Source organism: Micromys minutus (genome assembly GCF_963924665.1).
Source record: "Micromys minutus genome assembly, chromosome: 15".
Lineage (NCBI taxonomy): Eukaryota > Metazoa > Chordata > Mammalia > Rodentia > Muridae > Micromys > Micromys minutus.
In genome coordinates, this window is record NC_137984.1 from 36,953,130 (window position 1) to 36,969,403 (window position 16,274).

Genomic DNA, 16,274 nt, shown 5'->3' on the forward strand with positions numbered 1-16,274 from the left:
AACCGAAGCGTCCGGAGGAGAGCAGTTCTGTGGGACTGAGTAGGTGTCTCACACACACTGAGAGATCTGCCCTACTCAAATCCCCATAGGTTCAGAGTACCAGCAAGCTCAGGGCTTGATGCCTCTCCAAATGTACTAGGTCTCTAGAGAGGCAATCTGGGTACCACAGAGGGCAGTATGCTAATGATGGTTCTTTGTAAAACTTGGCTTGGGGACATGATATTCAAAGTCATGCCCCCTTTTCTCCACAGAATCTATTCTGCGGAATATTTAAAAAGTTGAAGACAACTTGAATTTTGAAAACTGCCTTCATTTAAAAAAATGCCATTCCTGCCTATATTGAAGCTTTTTAACCCCATGTTAGAGCATCACAATTCAGTTTTTTTTTTTTTTTTTATGCATCTGAGCTCCACGCTCCACAAGGTTCTAAGCCTGAGTCTTTTAGTATGAACTTGTTTATTTAATAGACGGAGGCTAGGTTTCCAAAACTCCATTTACCACATGGGTAAACATCTTTGTAACACAACCAAACACATCATACTCTTGTTCAAAGGGACAATTAAATAAAAAGCAAAGTCAAGAAATCAAAAGCATTTGAACTCGACCTAGAATCTGTAACCCCCATGGTGAAGTCAGTTGTGTACCAAAGACATGGAAATCACTAGAAATGATTTATTCTCTTAGAGATGTTTTCCCAGGTCCTTGAAAAACAAACACATGGCTGCACTTCTCAAATTTAGTATCCTCTTCCTGTCTCTCTAGCATTGCTTTCCGCTCATTTGAATTTCTATCCACAGAGTCTTTGACTCTTTACTAAGAGAAAAATGACACAGAGAGAAGAGATTTTCTGTGAGGAGAACAGGAAATGGGGAGCCATTCAAAGGAAGACTCGGTGGAGGCTTCATTCTGGCCCTAGAAGGTCCTAACTCGTTCCCACGACCATCATAAATTCCTCTAGGTCCCCCTTCCCCCACCCCAGGAATGCCAGCCATCCTTGCAATGTTTCTGAGGAGTTCCATGAAAAATGTTTCTATTGCTTAGACCCCATGGCCGTGCTGTAAAAGAGGACACACTGCTGCACACTGCTAGACATTGACCAGGCCTTCATAATGGCACCAATCCTGCCCTACCTCCCTCTTCCCTATTTGGAAAGTGTGCTAGAATTTTATTGTAGTGCAATCGCATTAGCATAATATTTAGCCAAACATTTCTCTTTGAGATTTTATGTAAGCCCAAATAGCAAGATAGAATCTTGAGAGAAAAGGTGACATTTTGACATTTTGAACTAAAATTTACTTTAAAGGGCCACAGATAGAAGAAGACGGAGGAGGAGGAGGAGGAGGAGGAGGAGGAGGAGGAGGAGGAGGAGGAGGAGGAGGAGAAGGAGGAGGAGGAGGAGGAGGGGCGAGAGGGAGAGGGAGGGGGAAGGGGAGGGGGAGGGGGAGAGGGAGGGGAGGGGGAAGTGGAGGAAGAGGAAGAAGGAGAAGGAAGAAGAGGAGAAAAAGAAGTTGTTGTTTATCCTAAAAATAAAATCCTTGGGGAAAACTAGCAAAACAATAACCACAAAGCCCACAAAAAAAAAAAAAAAAAAAAAAAAAAAAAAAAAAAAAAAAAAAAAAAAAAAAAACAATGCTCCTGCCCCCAAATATCTCTGGCAAGCAGCTTTTAAGCAAAGTCTTCTGAAAATGGTTATAAATAAATAATTCTAACTTTCTCCCAAAGGCTGTAAATATTCCAGTGGAGGTGTTCCATTTTTAACCAAGAGCTGTCTCCCTAACTGTGAAAATGGCTACTGTATCACCTGCCTCTAAAAGTATGTAAGGTGAAACTAATTCTATGCGGCTGCTGATGCACCTGACAGAAAGATAAAGATAACAGAGTGAATGGGAGCGAAAGAGATACTGAGCTTAAGGCTTCTTGCAAGGGGAAGATTAGAATATCTACGGATTAGCTGAAGCAGGTAACCAGGAGGATCAAAGACCGGAAGAAAACTATATCGAAAGGTTGAAGAAATTAGTTAAGTAATTTAGAGAGTGTGCGGAGTTCAAAACTGATGGAAACAAGCAGAATGTTGAGAACCGTGGAATAACATCTATATTATGAAGACACACGGGGAGCCTAGTAAGAAAAGGCCAAGACTGTGTGTATCTAAATGGAGTTTCAGGCTTAAAACACTTGCCAAAAGGAGAGAGAGAAACTAGATAGCCAGTGATCAGCTTTGCTACGGAATTCAGTGGCCCCAGAAGGCTTTGTAGCTGAACGCACACCACCCACACAGCCATGATATCCTGATGCAATCGAATCAGGAAATGAGCTCCTCTTAGCAGTCATGGGCAGCAACATGATTCATCCCTCTCTGCAAACCTGTGCGGCAACAGGACTTTTATTTCCCCACCACTCAGGTGAAAATGAACCAATAATAAGCAACCCCCCTCTTCCGTGACAGAGCTGATCTTACTGGGCATCTTAACAATCCCAGCATGCTCTGCAGAGGGCAGTTCCCAAGAAGGAAGTGCTAGGAGGCTGCCATCAACAACCCAGCTTCCAAGGACAGAGAAGAAGTTGCCTCAACAGACACCTTGCCCTCACTCAATTTTTGACATTCAGTATGTCAACAACCTATCTCCGTGTGTGCCACCTCCTAGGTCGCCTGAACCCTTCTGTTCCTACTTCCAGAGGAAGCCATTCCCACCATGCTTCTGCAGGCATTTTTGTCAGATCTCTTCCAGTCTCGTGCCCCTTCTTGCTACATTTGCCACTTTGCTCAGAAATATTTTCAAAACACTGATTTCGTCTGCTTTGTCTGTTTAAAATCTTTAAATGACATCTCTTAACTTCTTGCTAGGTAAACAAGGATAAACTTCAGATTAAAAAGGTGATGCTGATTGACTTGAGACATACAGTCTTGAAAGGGTGCTGAGCTGATAGAAAGTTGTTTTCAAGCTGTCCTAATAAAAACACCCATCACCCCTCCATTCAGACCCACACAGCTCTCCCGACTGAAGCCCACAGATGGAGCATGACAGTGTGTTATAGCTTTTCTATAGCCTATACCTATCCAAAAAATAGTATCATGCTACATGGTAAGGTTCATGGATGGTAAGTGTGAAGACAGTGAAAACCCTTCTCTCTTACTTGAAAGAGTCAATTACACATTTGGCAGGTGACACCCCATGTCCTTAGTTTTAGAAGAACTGACAAACGCTGTCATCGTCAGGATTTCTCTTGTGATGAAGTACCATGATCAAAAGCAACATGGGGATGAAAGGGCTTATTCCAACCTACAGTTCCACATCACAGTTCATCACCAAGGGATGTCAAAGCAGCAACTGCTGCAAAGCCACGAAGGGATGCTGCTGCCTGACTTGCTCCTTATGGCTTTCTCATCCTGTTTTCTTATACAGCCCAGAACCACCTGCCCAGGGGTGGTACCAACCACAGCGAGCCAGGCCCTCTCACATCAATCACTAATGAAGAAAATGCCCCATAACAAATGGCTATGCTTGTTCTCAAGTGTGGGTCTCTCCTCTCAGGTAACTCTAGTTTGTGTCAAATTGTAAACAAAACAAAACAGGAAGGTGAGACAGTTGTATTCCCCAGAAGCAACATTTGATGGGGATATATGACAATGTGTGCTCCCCAAAACAGATTACGGCTGCAGTGTTGGTAGAGAGTAAAGTAGCACAGCTCCCCACAGGGGTGGTGTAGGGGCACCACCCAGAAACCATTAGCTCTTGTGGGTCTCGAGAGACCCCAGCTGAACACCCAACCAGGAGCCTGAGATAGCCTGTTACTCCTCAACTTGTTGATCGATAAAGTCCAGAAAGAACTCTTTCCTCCTCTAACCACTTCCAGGAAACAGCTCAGAATTAGGCATGTAACATGGTTCCTGTAACCTTGTTCTTGAACATGTCATGCTGGTGTGTGTGTGTGTGTGTGTGTGTGTGTGTGTGTGTGTGTGTGTTTACTGTGCACTGCTCAGCCTACAGCCCATTTCCCAACCTTCAGTGGGACATGAAAACCTACAGTGTAAAGCATTTATCACAGTTTGGAAAGAGGCACCCATAGACATGACAATATCTTAAAATGTACAGATTTGGGAGTAAAATTTGTGGTCTCCAAGGCTGCTTGAAGGCGGCCAAAATTATGAACATGGCTGGTGAAGATGGAGACAGGCAGTAAGGTTAGGGATACACCAAGGGATGAGAAGCGAGAATGAGGCCCATCACGGCAAGATTTAACAAGGGAATCAACAATTTTCCTCTGTGTAGTGGCTGTGGGACTTCGGGTCTGGTTCAGTGCTGGGAGCCCCACAGAGATCTCTGGTCAGAGACAAAGTGGCTTCGGCCACCTTTGCTGCTGGGTCCGGCTGGGTGCGTGGGTTCAGGCAGAGAGGGGAAGCCCTGGACAGGGAACAGGGAACCACTTCTGCTGCTTCTGCTGCTGGGTCTGGCCTGTCTCCGTTTCCGCTGCAGCCACAAGGAGCTGAGCTGGGCTTAACCCGAGCCAGTGAGAGGCTCCGAAGCGGGTTGCAAGAAGCTCCCTTAATACAGAGAGACTATCTATAAGTTGTGTGACTCTAGAGAACCCGGAATACACTCTGCATAAATCTAATTGTGACAGCTTTGCTGCTTACTTGCTTCAGCCACGGACTCTTGCTTTGAAGAACCTGTACACCCCACTGTGGAAGCTTGCAGCTAGCTAATGAGAGAATGACAAGACATAGAACCAGTCCTGACCAGCGTGGCTCTGAGTTGAAGAGGAGCTTTTCTCACTAGCAGAAACAGAAACCCAAGGAAGCCATGCTGTTCCTGCCTGTGCCTCATGAAGAGTCCCGGGTGCATCAACGTAATGCAGATTGCACCAGCCACCTTTCCATCGCTCTGAGCACCAGCCACCTTTCCATCACTGTGACAGATGCCTGAGGCAGTCAAAGGAGCAAAGATTAATTTTGGCTCATGGTATAGAGGCTTCGTTTGGGCCTATGATCACTTATTTGGTTGTATGTGCTCCAGACATCAGTGGAGGAATTTTGCCCACTTTGTGGTTGCCAGGAAGCAGAGAGAAAGACAGGAAAGAAGGCACTGGAGCAAGAAAGAGCATTCAAGGAGCAATCCCAGTGACCTACCTCCTAGCCACCTCCAGTCTCTCTGCCAACAGGCCATTCAGTTATGAATCAGCGTCCACTGATGAAACAGGAGCTCCTCAAAGACCATTGCGTCCCAGAGGACAAGAACTGAGGAAGACATGTTGATGACATCACAGAGTCAGGGCTCTGCTGCTAACCTATCATCCTACAATGCAAATGCCCTACTGTTTATACTACACTAGCCATCACATTTTATAGGTTGCAATCCAAAGCACCCATTCTGCTGATCAAGTACTGCATTGTTTTCTTGTTCTGTTGCTGCAGCAAAAAGCCTTACTGAAGAATCTTAAGGGGACGGAGGGCTGACTATAGCCCACAGCTGAGGAAAGGCCTGGCGGTAGGATCTTGAGGCACTTGCTCACACTGGGTGCACGACCATCGGGGGAAGAAGACAAAAGCTGGTGCTCAGCCTTTCTTGGTCTGGGACTCCAGCCCATGGGATTGTGCTACCTATAATTAAGATGGATCTTCCCACATGAATGAACCTAATCTCTATGATTCCTCACAGCATGCTCAGAATTGATTCTAGAGTCTAGAGTCTAGAACCTTTTAAGTTGATAGTATGAACCATTTCACATAATCAAATTTGTTTGATTAAAATAACATTTGCCATAATCATGATTTTTTTTTAAAAAACAAAAAGTATTTGTGTCACGTCCTGTGTCTTTGTCTAATGCATCAATCTTCCTGGTTATCGAAGTAAGCAGAAGAGAGGCCAGATACACCATTTATGGTTTTCGTCAAGTACACAGGCACTTGAGTGTGTCTTCCTACAGAGAATCCAGATTCAGCACTTCAGATGACTGGCCAATTTTCATGGCAAGCTGGATCTTTCTTTTCAGCATTCTGAAAATTCCATCAAAACAGCACATTCTCTCCACTTTGAATAAAGAATCTATACGTCAGTGAGTTAAAATGTTTTACCTACAAAACCTGTGCCAGTCATGGTGAAGTAGGTATAACAATTGCTTTATGAACCCTGTGTTTTTACAAATGGAACAGAATTTGAAATGACATGTGCCCAGCCTGTGGGAGGGGCTCCTCAGGACCAGTTCAGGAGAAACAGACTTCACTCTTTGTTGGCAATGGAGTGTCTCCATATCTGAATTTGGATACAACAGTGAAACATACCAAAGGCTCAGAATCATTAGATACAGAAACCAAGGTTCACATCTTAATTCCACCCCTGAAAACCCAATGCCAACACCATCAAAGTCAAACCCTGAGCTATAGGAGAGGCAGCTGGACTGGCTTCTGGCAGGCTTTTTTTCTTTTTCCCATGCTCTCACCAGGCTCCTGCAGCCTCTAGCCTGTTTTGTGACTGGTCTTTTAAACTGCTTCCTTCTTCACCAGGTTTCCTGTGAGCTATCAGATGCTTCTAATTCCTTGGCCTCTGTGCTTCCTGCCAGTTCCCAAGGGCTTTGGTGAACTCTCTCAGACCCCCCATCCTGCTCAGTCTGTGTGCCAGGGCACATCCTGTTTCTAAGAACCTACACGCAGGGCTCCCAGCAAGATGCAAAAGGAACCTTGAGGAGCTTGCTCATCCTCTGAATTACCCCAACCTCCTCTGTCTCTTCCTCCTCCTCTTCTTTCTCCTCCATTTTCCTCTCCCTTACCCTTCTCTTTGTGTAACGTCTAGCTTATGTAAAGGTGGCCTTGGCATTTTAATCCTTCCTCCGTGAGTCATTGTGAAAAGAAAAAAAAAAAAAAAAAAAAAAAAACACCTAAATATTTCAAATTTTCTATTCTGTTCATTTGGATTGCTTATTTTTTTTAAAAAAAATGGATTCCAGACTGAAAGCTTTCTAAAAGTGACTTGAATAATCCCAGTTTCCTGTTTGTTTCCCCAGAGCCTGAGAACTCATCAGACTCCTGCTTTCCCATTTATCACCACAATGCTATCTGTGCTTAGGTCAATCCCAGTGCCTGGCCCAGGAACCAAAGCACAGTAGATACCCAGTGATTTCATAGGGAATGCAAGTTATCTAGTTACAGTTTTTCCCTTTATCATTAGAGACGTCTAGTCTGCAGAGACAAACTCTGGAAACAGACTTTTTCACTGTACCACCTATACCATTATAGTTAACTGTTCAAATTTGCTCCCTGTGAGATTCCCTAAACCACAACACATTTTCAGTGTGAGTTTATTGTCCTCAATTAGCATCTAGATTAAATCCATGAATAACCCCCCATTTTTTTTTGTACTTACTTCCTTGACCCCACAGAAACACAAATGAATTTCGTCATCCATTTCCCATCGTGTTCTTACTTCCTGATGGGTAGGACTGTCTTCTGATTGCTCCCTTTAATTTTGATCACTGCGATTACAGTAATCAAAGCGTATTTCCTGATTCCAGTGATTAACTCCCACTTGTGATTTTTCTTTACAGATTCATTTTGTTGTATGTGTATGATAGTTTGCCTGCCTCTTATCTGTGTTCCAGATGTGCAGTAACTACAGAGGTCAGTATCAGGTTCTCTGGAACTAGAGTTACAGATAAATGTGGGTGCTGGGAATTTAACTCAGGTCCTCTGAAAGAGCAGCAAGTGCTCTTAACTGTGGATTTCTCTCTTCTGTCTATTTCCCTGGTTTCTTGGAGGTTGGCCCATAGTGGGTTCTAATCCAGCGCAGTGACATGAGTAAGTTAATGACATGAACTAACAGATAGCCAGGCCAGGCTCTCATTCTTCTCCAGATATGGTTGAGAAAGATTCCACTATACAATATTGTTATGTGGGATACAGTCTGAAAACCAAAACTCTAGACACTGTTTGAAAGATGGTTAGGTTAGGGTATCATCTAAACCAAAACCTGCCTGTTAGCCACCTTGACAGAGTGATTTGTGCATGTAATAAAGACATTTAAATGTTGACTTAATCATGAGCTCTTTCAGGTAACATGACCAATATCTCTTTTAAGGAAATGTTTTCTATGTCCATTTTCCAGAACAAACGCCTAAGTAGCTTGCAATATACAGGCCAAATCTTTAGGAGTGAAACTTAGCACCGGCTCAGGGCCAACCCTGGAATACTGGGAATCCACCACTGTTTGCAAAGCTGACCACCCAGCTATGAGGAGATGAATGAGTAATGGAACAGACATGGAGGAAGGAAACTGGAATGACAGAAAGCTCAGTGGATGTGTCCTCAGATGGCTTCCCTTAATGATTCAGCAAATACAGATAAGATTCATCAAAAATGAATCAACTCCCTTTTCAGTGAATACAGTCCCTCAAGAAATAATTGCTAAACACCCTGTATGTGTCACGGGGAGAGTCAAGTGCTGCAGGCCTGGGACACAGGGTGCGGGAGATTGAAGGTGAGAGGACAGTGGTCCACACGAGTAGGACAATCTAAGAACTCTCTGACTTACATGTGGGGCTCGGAAAATCATGATAAGACCTTATTTAAGCAGAAATGTGAGCTGACCCTTGTTTTCACATGACAATGTGGCTCCTCGGTTGATGATGACTGGAGAAGGACCGCAATGCAGCCAGGATACTGTGGAGGTGGCTAGTCTAAAAGTTATCAGCATGCACCAGGTACTGAGAGGAGATAGCAAAACGGGTCAGGCTCTGGTGGGTTCACTCTGGAGTGTGACATCATAGGGCTGAGTGCTGATCTGAGCAGTTATGAAAACTGTTCTTACTATTTTCTGACATGAGGGAAAACTAAGGGGAAAGGAGTCTCTACTACTGGACACTGAGTCCTTATTATGCATAACTTTATCGACTCCCATTCCCTCCTTTTCCCCACACAGGCGACACTCCAAAGAGTATACTGAAAAGTCTTCTGTCCATTTTTAGGAGAATTGTTAAAATAAGAAATATTTCAACCCCTGCACCAACACGAGCTTCAACAGAAACCACAGGAACCAAAACTATGACGGTAACTGAGTTTCCTGTCCACCCCTCAGAAAAAGGGATGACCAGAATCACTTACCCATATCCCTTACAGTTCAATATCATCAATCACAAATTTGAGATAACCTTGGAAATTTCAGAAAATTCTCTGATCTCCAACTATATTATCAGAATAATAGTACAGGGGCTAGAAGTATACGCCTCAAGAATACACCATGTATCTAGCATCTCTGGGATGCAGGGCTAAATCCTTCACTGTAAGTGATAATGACACACACTATGATCTACTTGTCCCACAAGATTCTTGTAATAATAAGAATCATAGGATACAACGTAGATGATGTCATGCTGTATGATAGCCACAGCTCTGATTGACAGCAAGTCAATATGTAAGACGCTTTGGAAATCAGTGTTCGGCTTTTCCTCCTGTCTCAGTTTGCTTTCTATGGCTGTCATAAATGTCACGCCCAAAAGCAACCTGGGGAGAAAGGATTTATTTCAGCTTTCAGCTTATAATCCATCATGAAGGGAAATAAGGTCAAGAAGTCAAGGCATGAGCCTGGAGGCAAAAACTAAAGCAGAGACCATGGAAGGGTACTGCCTACTGTATTACTCAGACTGTTTGTGTACGTGTCCCAGGACCACCTGCCCAGGAGTGTCACTGCCCACAGTTCAAGCTAAGCCCTCCCCCATCAATTATTAATCAGGAAAATGCCTCCACAGAAACAGTCTGATGTAGGTATTTTCTCAATCGAGGTTCTCTCATGCCAGATGATCCTAGCTTGCATCAAGCTGACAAAACTTCAGCCAGCACACCCACTGAAGCCATACACAGGCAGCTAGCAGCCATTGCTCCCTGAACAAGAGACATTGATATGGCAGCAGAGTTGTTTGATGGTCAAGGATTTCTGACATCCTGTTATCTTGAAATGCACACATCTGATTAGTAGCAAATGATTGGACCAAGAGAAGTGTGTGTGTAGTGTCTGCTCACATAAACTGAAGTTTTAGTTGAAGTATCTACAACACATGTCAGCTGCATTTCAAATATTGCAGTCTTGTGTGGATTAGGATGAGGTGTGGACTTGAACAAAGGACAGAAGGAAGCTGAGCTGGTGGAGCAGGCCTGTTATTTCAGAGAAGAGGACCCAGGTTCAATTCCCAGCTACATGTTTGAGAACAACGGTTCATGACTCCCCCGCCCCCAGGGATTCCCACACCCTCTTCCAGCATTCATGGGCACTACACTTTTGATGTACAAACATACCTGCAGGCAAAATACCCGTACACGTAACTTTTAGAAGTAAAACATCAATAAATAAGAGGTAAAACTGGAGCTAAGAATGTAGCTTGGTGGCGCATTCACTCTGTCCAGCCTGCATCGTGCCTTGGATTCTATTCTAAATACCATAGAGGAAATTATCCCCATACAGGGAAAAATAGATTTCAGACTTAGCCAAGGCTATCTAATAAACAGTCCTTTGCCTGTCCAAAAAAAAAAAAAAAAATAACAATTCGTTGTCCCACGCCCACGCTTCCCGCCGCTAGGAACAGGCGTGCAACAAACGAACAGCTTCTTCTGCGGAATAACCTTTATTCTACAGCACTTTGAGCAGGGGCTTCATGAGCAGGAAACTTCTCTCTCAGCCGGGGACTCCCTACCGAATTCTACTGTCTAGACGGCCTCTCACGCGCAGTCCCCCACGAACGATCTTTCTGTCCAGTCTCTGTCCACGCGGGACCTCCCGCAATCTATTTTACCAAGTCTCTCTCCACGTGGTCCTCTCCGCCATCCCTCCACGTGGGGTCTCTCCGTCTTCTTCTCCTTCTTCTTCTCCACGTGGGGAAAGAAATGCACTGCTATATATGCCTAGGAGACTTGTGTCGCTACCTCATTGGTGTGCCCTCCTGTAACTCAATAGTATGCCCCGAGAGCGGGCTGATGACGTATGTGGCGCATGCGCATTAAGTCTCTTGGCTGGGCAGCAGCTCTGTTTGCTGAGCTCTCGGCGGGAAGCCGGCACCACATTTGGGTGCAGCACAAACGGCTCCCTACAATCCGTGATGAATATTAGAAATTTGAACTCCTGTGTGTGTGGGGTGATATGATGCTCTTGAGCTCCTAGTCTTGGTCTCTTAGCATTTCTCCATAAATCTCACCTCATAGTGTTCCATATTCTATTTGTGAAGCCGGAAGGAATCTCAAGTATGTCTCAAAGTATAACAAGTCTCTCAGTGATACCCTCCATCGTCTCCCATACCCCACCCTACCCCAAACCCTGTTCTGACCACTGCCTGTTCGGTTGAGTTTTCTCAGTGCTGTGGGGCTGCTTCACATACCGAACACCAGGACAGACTGGTTCCTTGAGCCTCCTATGATCATGTCCACAGTTCAGCTTCTTCAGAGGATACCACTCCCATTCCTGTGAGCAACTGCTGTCTCCAGTGTACCACAGGTGTCTCTTTCAAGATGGCAGGCCAAGGCTGTTCCCCTGATCTTTGATGTGGTAAGGTTGCAGCTGTCCACCCAACACAGCCCACAACCTGTCGGCTTCACACAGACAATAAAATACTGGCACTGACAAACAACTTGTGATTTAGTTCATCTAACCCAAGAGCTGTGCCTATGCCAGAGACACACACCCAGGAGACCTTCAGGCTAATGGAACTTACTCAGGCTGCTGACATTTTTTAATGGGAAGATGGAGCGGGCCATGTCCTATTGCAAGATTTCCCATCTTGACTCCAGCATCACAAGACACTGAGCGAATTTTACAGTCAAATTATGTTTCCATTCAATTCTGAACACTCTTAAGTGCCACTGGGAGCTGCTAACATGCTACCTGTTTGCAGCTGCTGTGAATTTGACATGCTCCACAATCATGATGGAATGTTCCAGATTATGTGAAAGTATAAAGCACAAGCAGTGGAATAAAAGCCACACTGGGTGAATTGGGAAGAACACATCTTAGGGTATCTTCAAGAATTACAAATACAAGTCATTGCGGCATTTGGAAGATTTTATTATTAATATCTCTGATGTATGTATAGAAAACATATATCCTAGCAGCAGAAAATTTCAAGCACCATTGTAAACATTTTTAAACATTGAGAGAAGATGGTACTTTGCACCAAGTACCCCTGTGCCCAGCACCCATCATTGAGATTTTTTTTTACACTTGACTTGCGACACAACCAGCTGTTCTTCCTGCCACCAAACTGCCAATTTGAATCACTTGTTGTAGAGTTTGTGATCTTTTCTTAAGACAACATGACAGGGAGGCAACTATTTAGAAGAGGCTCATGTAATCTTCCAAAATACAACAGTGAGTTCCGAGTCTGAAGATTACATGTTTTCAACACTTCATTTAGATACTTCGTTGGTTAGATCTCAGAACAAAAGCATGCTATCTTTAAAGTCTGGGAAGAACATGCAATTAATTAGTAACTGCAGCAGACTTAGAATCCCCCTACTGCTTTTACAGAATATAGTCTTACAGAGAGCAAAGACAGCTACATGCTGGTTAGAGGAGGAGGGATGGGGAGGAGGAAAGAGGGAGGAGGAAAAAATGAAGGAGGAAGATGAGAGAAGGAGGCAGAAGGAAAAGGAAGAATATGAGAAAGGGAAGAGGAGAAAGAGGAGGGAGGAAGAAGAGAAGAAGAAGGTGAAGGGAAAGGAAGAAAGGGAAGAGGAAGAAAAGGAGGGGGCGATTTGAGATGTGGTTTTTTTTTTTCTTAGAACCATGAAATATCTTCATTAATGGAGAAAAACACAGCTCAATTAACCACATGGTTTCAGAAGGCGCCAGAATTGTGGGAATTAGGATTCGAGCATCTGTGAAAGCTATTCCACTGTGTAACCAAAAGGAAGTTCTCTACTAAAAAGCCTAATTCCGGAAGAAGTCTTTTCTGTAGCCCCGGTTTCTAAAATTACAGAATGCCATGGTATGGAGAGTTAGAGGCTAACTCCCAGCTCTGAAAACAGGAAATCTGAGCTTGAGACAGCATCAGCTGCCTAACCCAGTTAGAAAAGCTCACAGACCCTCACAGTGAACATTAGAGCTCAGAGGATACGTGCTTGACTGACAGGTAGCCTCTCCAAGGAGAATGTGTTTCTAGAGGGTGCTAAAATTAAACTCCATGTCACCAGCCATCTCTCTCCACTGTTTCAAGGAGCAGGCTTAGGGTAGACCTGAAACTCTACAGCCGTGAATGCCTCGCAGCTCATCCACTAACCTCGTCTGTTTCTGTATTTTGGCATCACCTATTAAAGGCAATTTAAAATCAGCATGTCTTCTGACTTTAAGAAACTTTCAAACAAGAAATTAGTGTTTTTCTTTTCTTTCCTCTGTAAGTCAAGGTTTCATGGAGCCTGGGTTAGGCTCAAACTAGCTGATGTTGGAGGATACCCTTGGACTTGTGATCTTCCTGCCTCTACATCCCATATACTGATTACTGGGTGTGTTCCATCATGCTTGGCTTACTCGCTGGGGACAGAAGCCAAGGCCTATGCAGTGTTGACCAGCACACTATCAAGTGAGTCTCATCTAAGCCCTTGCTTTTCTTTTCTTTTTCCTCTTAACTCTCCGCTTCTCTGGGTACTGTTTCTCAGGCCTCATATGAGTATCTAAGATAGTTTGCCAGCAACCACCGCATGTACAAAACAGAGCTAGTATGAGCTTCTTGGGAAATATTGGATGTTTCACTTCTTGGGTCATGCCTTAAACTAGGTCAGCTCTCTGGATTTTTAACAAACCTCTGAGACAACTCTTTAGGTGACCAGTATTTGAGAGCTACCAGTGTGAAGTATGAAAGGGCCTGTCACTAGGCTGAGGGTCTCAAGCAACCTGTGAAAGTCTGTTTTACTCTTCCAGGAATTCCCTTTGCCCTTGGAAGAAAACAGATTTGGCCAGTTTGCTGGAGGGGACTATAGTAGGAATAAGATACTAGAAATGTAGACATTTTGCAAACACATGCAGTTTTGAATCCATAAGTATACGGTAATTTGAATCACCTTAGGGTTGATCTTGGCGCCAGAGGAGAACTTAACCAAATATTATATGAATTTCCATGGGCCTAGTTGGCAAAGGTAGCTCTAGATACTGTATACGCTGTCCTTTTTTTTCATAATCATAGTGTAGCACACATTTTACCTCATTCTGCTGATGTATAACCAATCATATTTTCTGAAAAACATCATTCTAATTACTATGGGGATCTACCTTGCTATGTTTCCTCTTTTTTGACTTTGAGAGAGAATAGCACACCACACTAACATGATTTCAGGGCCATCAGTACAGTCATCCGGTTTTTGATAAACACTGCCACAGACTCTCTTCTGAGGTCCTCAGTGAGTCTCACTAATGATTGTGTGGGGAAAGAAGACTGGGGTTGGCACACTAACTTCATCCTGCAGGAAGGAAAGTGGATCTGCTTCACTGGTGTTGGCTGTAACTAGGGAAAGCTCGCTGCTTCTGGTGTGATGATGATGTGCAAGGTGATGTTTCAGGTGTGGTGTGTGAGGTAATGTACCCGCTTATTTCATTCATCCATTTCTCCAGTTTCCATCCAAGGATATTTGAGGACTGAGCTCAGAGACCCAATTGTTGTCTTACATTAAAAATAATGCAATAATAATGACCAACCCTCCACATCTTTTGCTAAGTTTCAATGAATTTGCACAGGGGCCTAGTATCTAAAAATAGTAGTGCTCAATAAACGGTGGTTATTTTTATATTCCAAAGGCAGTATCACTTTAACATGGAAACTGTGGGCTCCTGTGTTCTCCAACAGTAAGACTGAAAGGTGCTGGAATGGTTAATGTCTGCCCAGTGGGTCACAGTTTTACCAGCTTTCCTGCTTGATTCGGAGGTCTTTAAATGAGCTGTAGGTTGTCTAATCAGGCAAGGCCAAAAATAACAAGGAAACTATGTGGGTCAATAACCTCCAGGGAAAGTGCACAGGAAATGAGTGTGTTTAGCTTCAAAAAGATAAGGAGAGGGTCACTCCCCTCTCTGCTCTCCATTTCCTCGTCTTCAAAGTTGCACTAATGATGACTGTGCTCAGAGGAGAAATCAAAACCAACCCATGAGAGTCGGCCCCATTCTAGGCACGAAGGCCCAGGTCGGCTGACTTATCTCCCTGCCTTTCAGTTTCTTAATCTGTAAAACCTGAAGAACACTAGGAAATACCTGACAGGCTTGTGAGGATTCCTGGTGCATGATACACCCTTGGCGGCCAGTGAGGGCTCGCAGCAGCAGTCTGGAATGCATAGGTTAGCTTTCTAGGGCTGACATAACAAAGTACCTCTCACGAACTGGGGCGCTTAAACCACAGACATTCACTGCTCTGTAATTGCAGAAACTGCAAACCTGCAATCAGGGCAGTGTGCTCATGCTGAAGCTCTAGGACAATCTTTCCTTCCTCTCCAGCTTCTGCTGACTTTCTGGCAACCCTCAGCTTTCTTTACCCTGAAGCTGTGCAGGTCCAAGATTGACCTTCTTGGACCTATCTTCCTGCAGTCACACTGAACTAAGGCCTTGTTTTAACCCAACTCCAGCAGCAGCAGCAGCCCTAACTGCAAATGTGGTCACTTTCTGAGGTTCTGGGTGTTACTCCAGGTTCCTGACACAGAAACAGGGAAGTGTGTGAGAGGGTGTCCTGTCTGCTTGTCTGATTTGCAGCAACAGTTGTGTGTATTCATGAAATACAGATGTCACCATAACCTGTAGTGTTACCATAAAAGTATAAATGCTGCCTGCAGTTTTTTGAAATTCTTCACATGATGAGAAGCTTCTAAGAGAAGTCACATCAAACAATACAGGCATGATTAAGTCTGATTGAAGCAGGCCTTGGCAGGTATAGACAAGAGGATTGGGGGTTCGTGACTGGCCTTGGCAACATAGTTAGAAACTGCTTGGGTTATTTATGCAAGATCCTGTCTCAAAAAAGACAAAAGTCCTAATACAAAATAATTCAAGTGACTTCTTTAAAATGGGGTGCACTCACATTGTGTTCTGCTTTGGAAAAAGATTAGAAAATGAGAAAGTTGAATGTAGTTAGGGTTTTGCTGCTGCAAACAGATACCATGACCAAGACAAGTCTTATAAAAGACAACATTTAATTGGGGCTGGCTTACAGGTTCAGAGGTTCCATCCATCATCATCAAGATGAGAACATGGCAGCATCTAGGCAGGCATGGTGCCGGAGAAACTGAGAGTTCTACATTTTCATCTGTAAGCTGCTAGCAGAATAGTGGCTTC

The 16,274-nt window shown here is 44.0% G+C and overlaps 1 pseudogene across 1 annotated transcript in view; it reads left to right on the top strand.

Moving 5' to 3' along the window:
* Positions 1-8,616: 8,616 nt before the first annotated feature.
* LOC308430443 (large ribosomal subunit protein uL1-like) overlaps positions 8,617-16,274 on the top strand; it is a 112,556-nt pseudogene continuing 104,898 nt past the window's right edge. The window contains exon 1 of the transcript in view: positions 8,617-8,691. The product of the transcript in view is annotated as a large ribosomal subunit protein uL1-like (transcript). The remainder of the gene's footprint in view (positions 8,692-16,274) is intronic.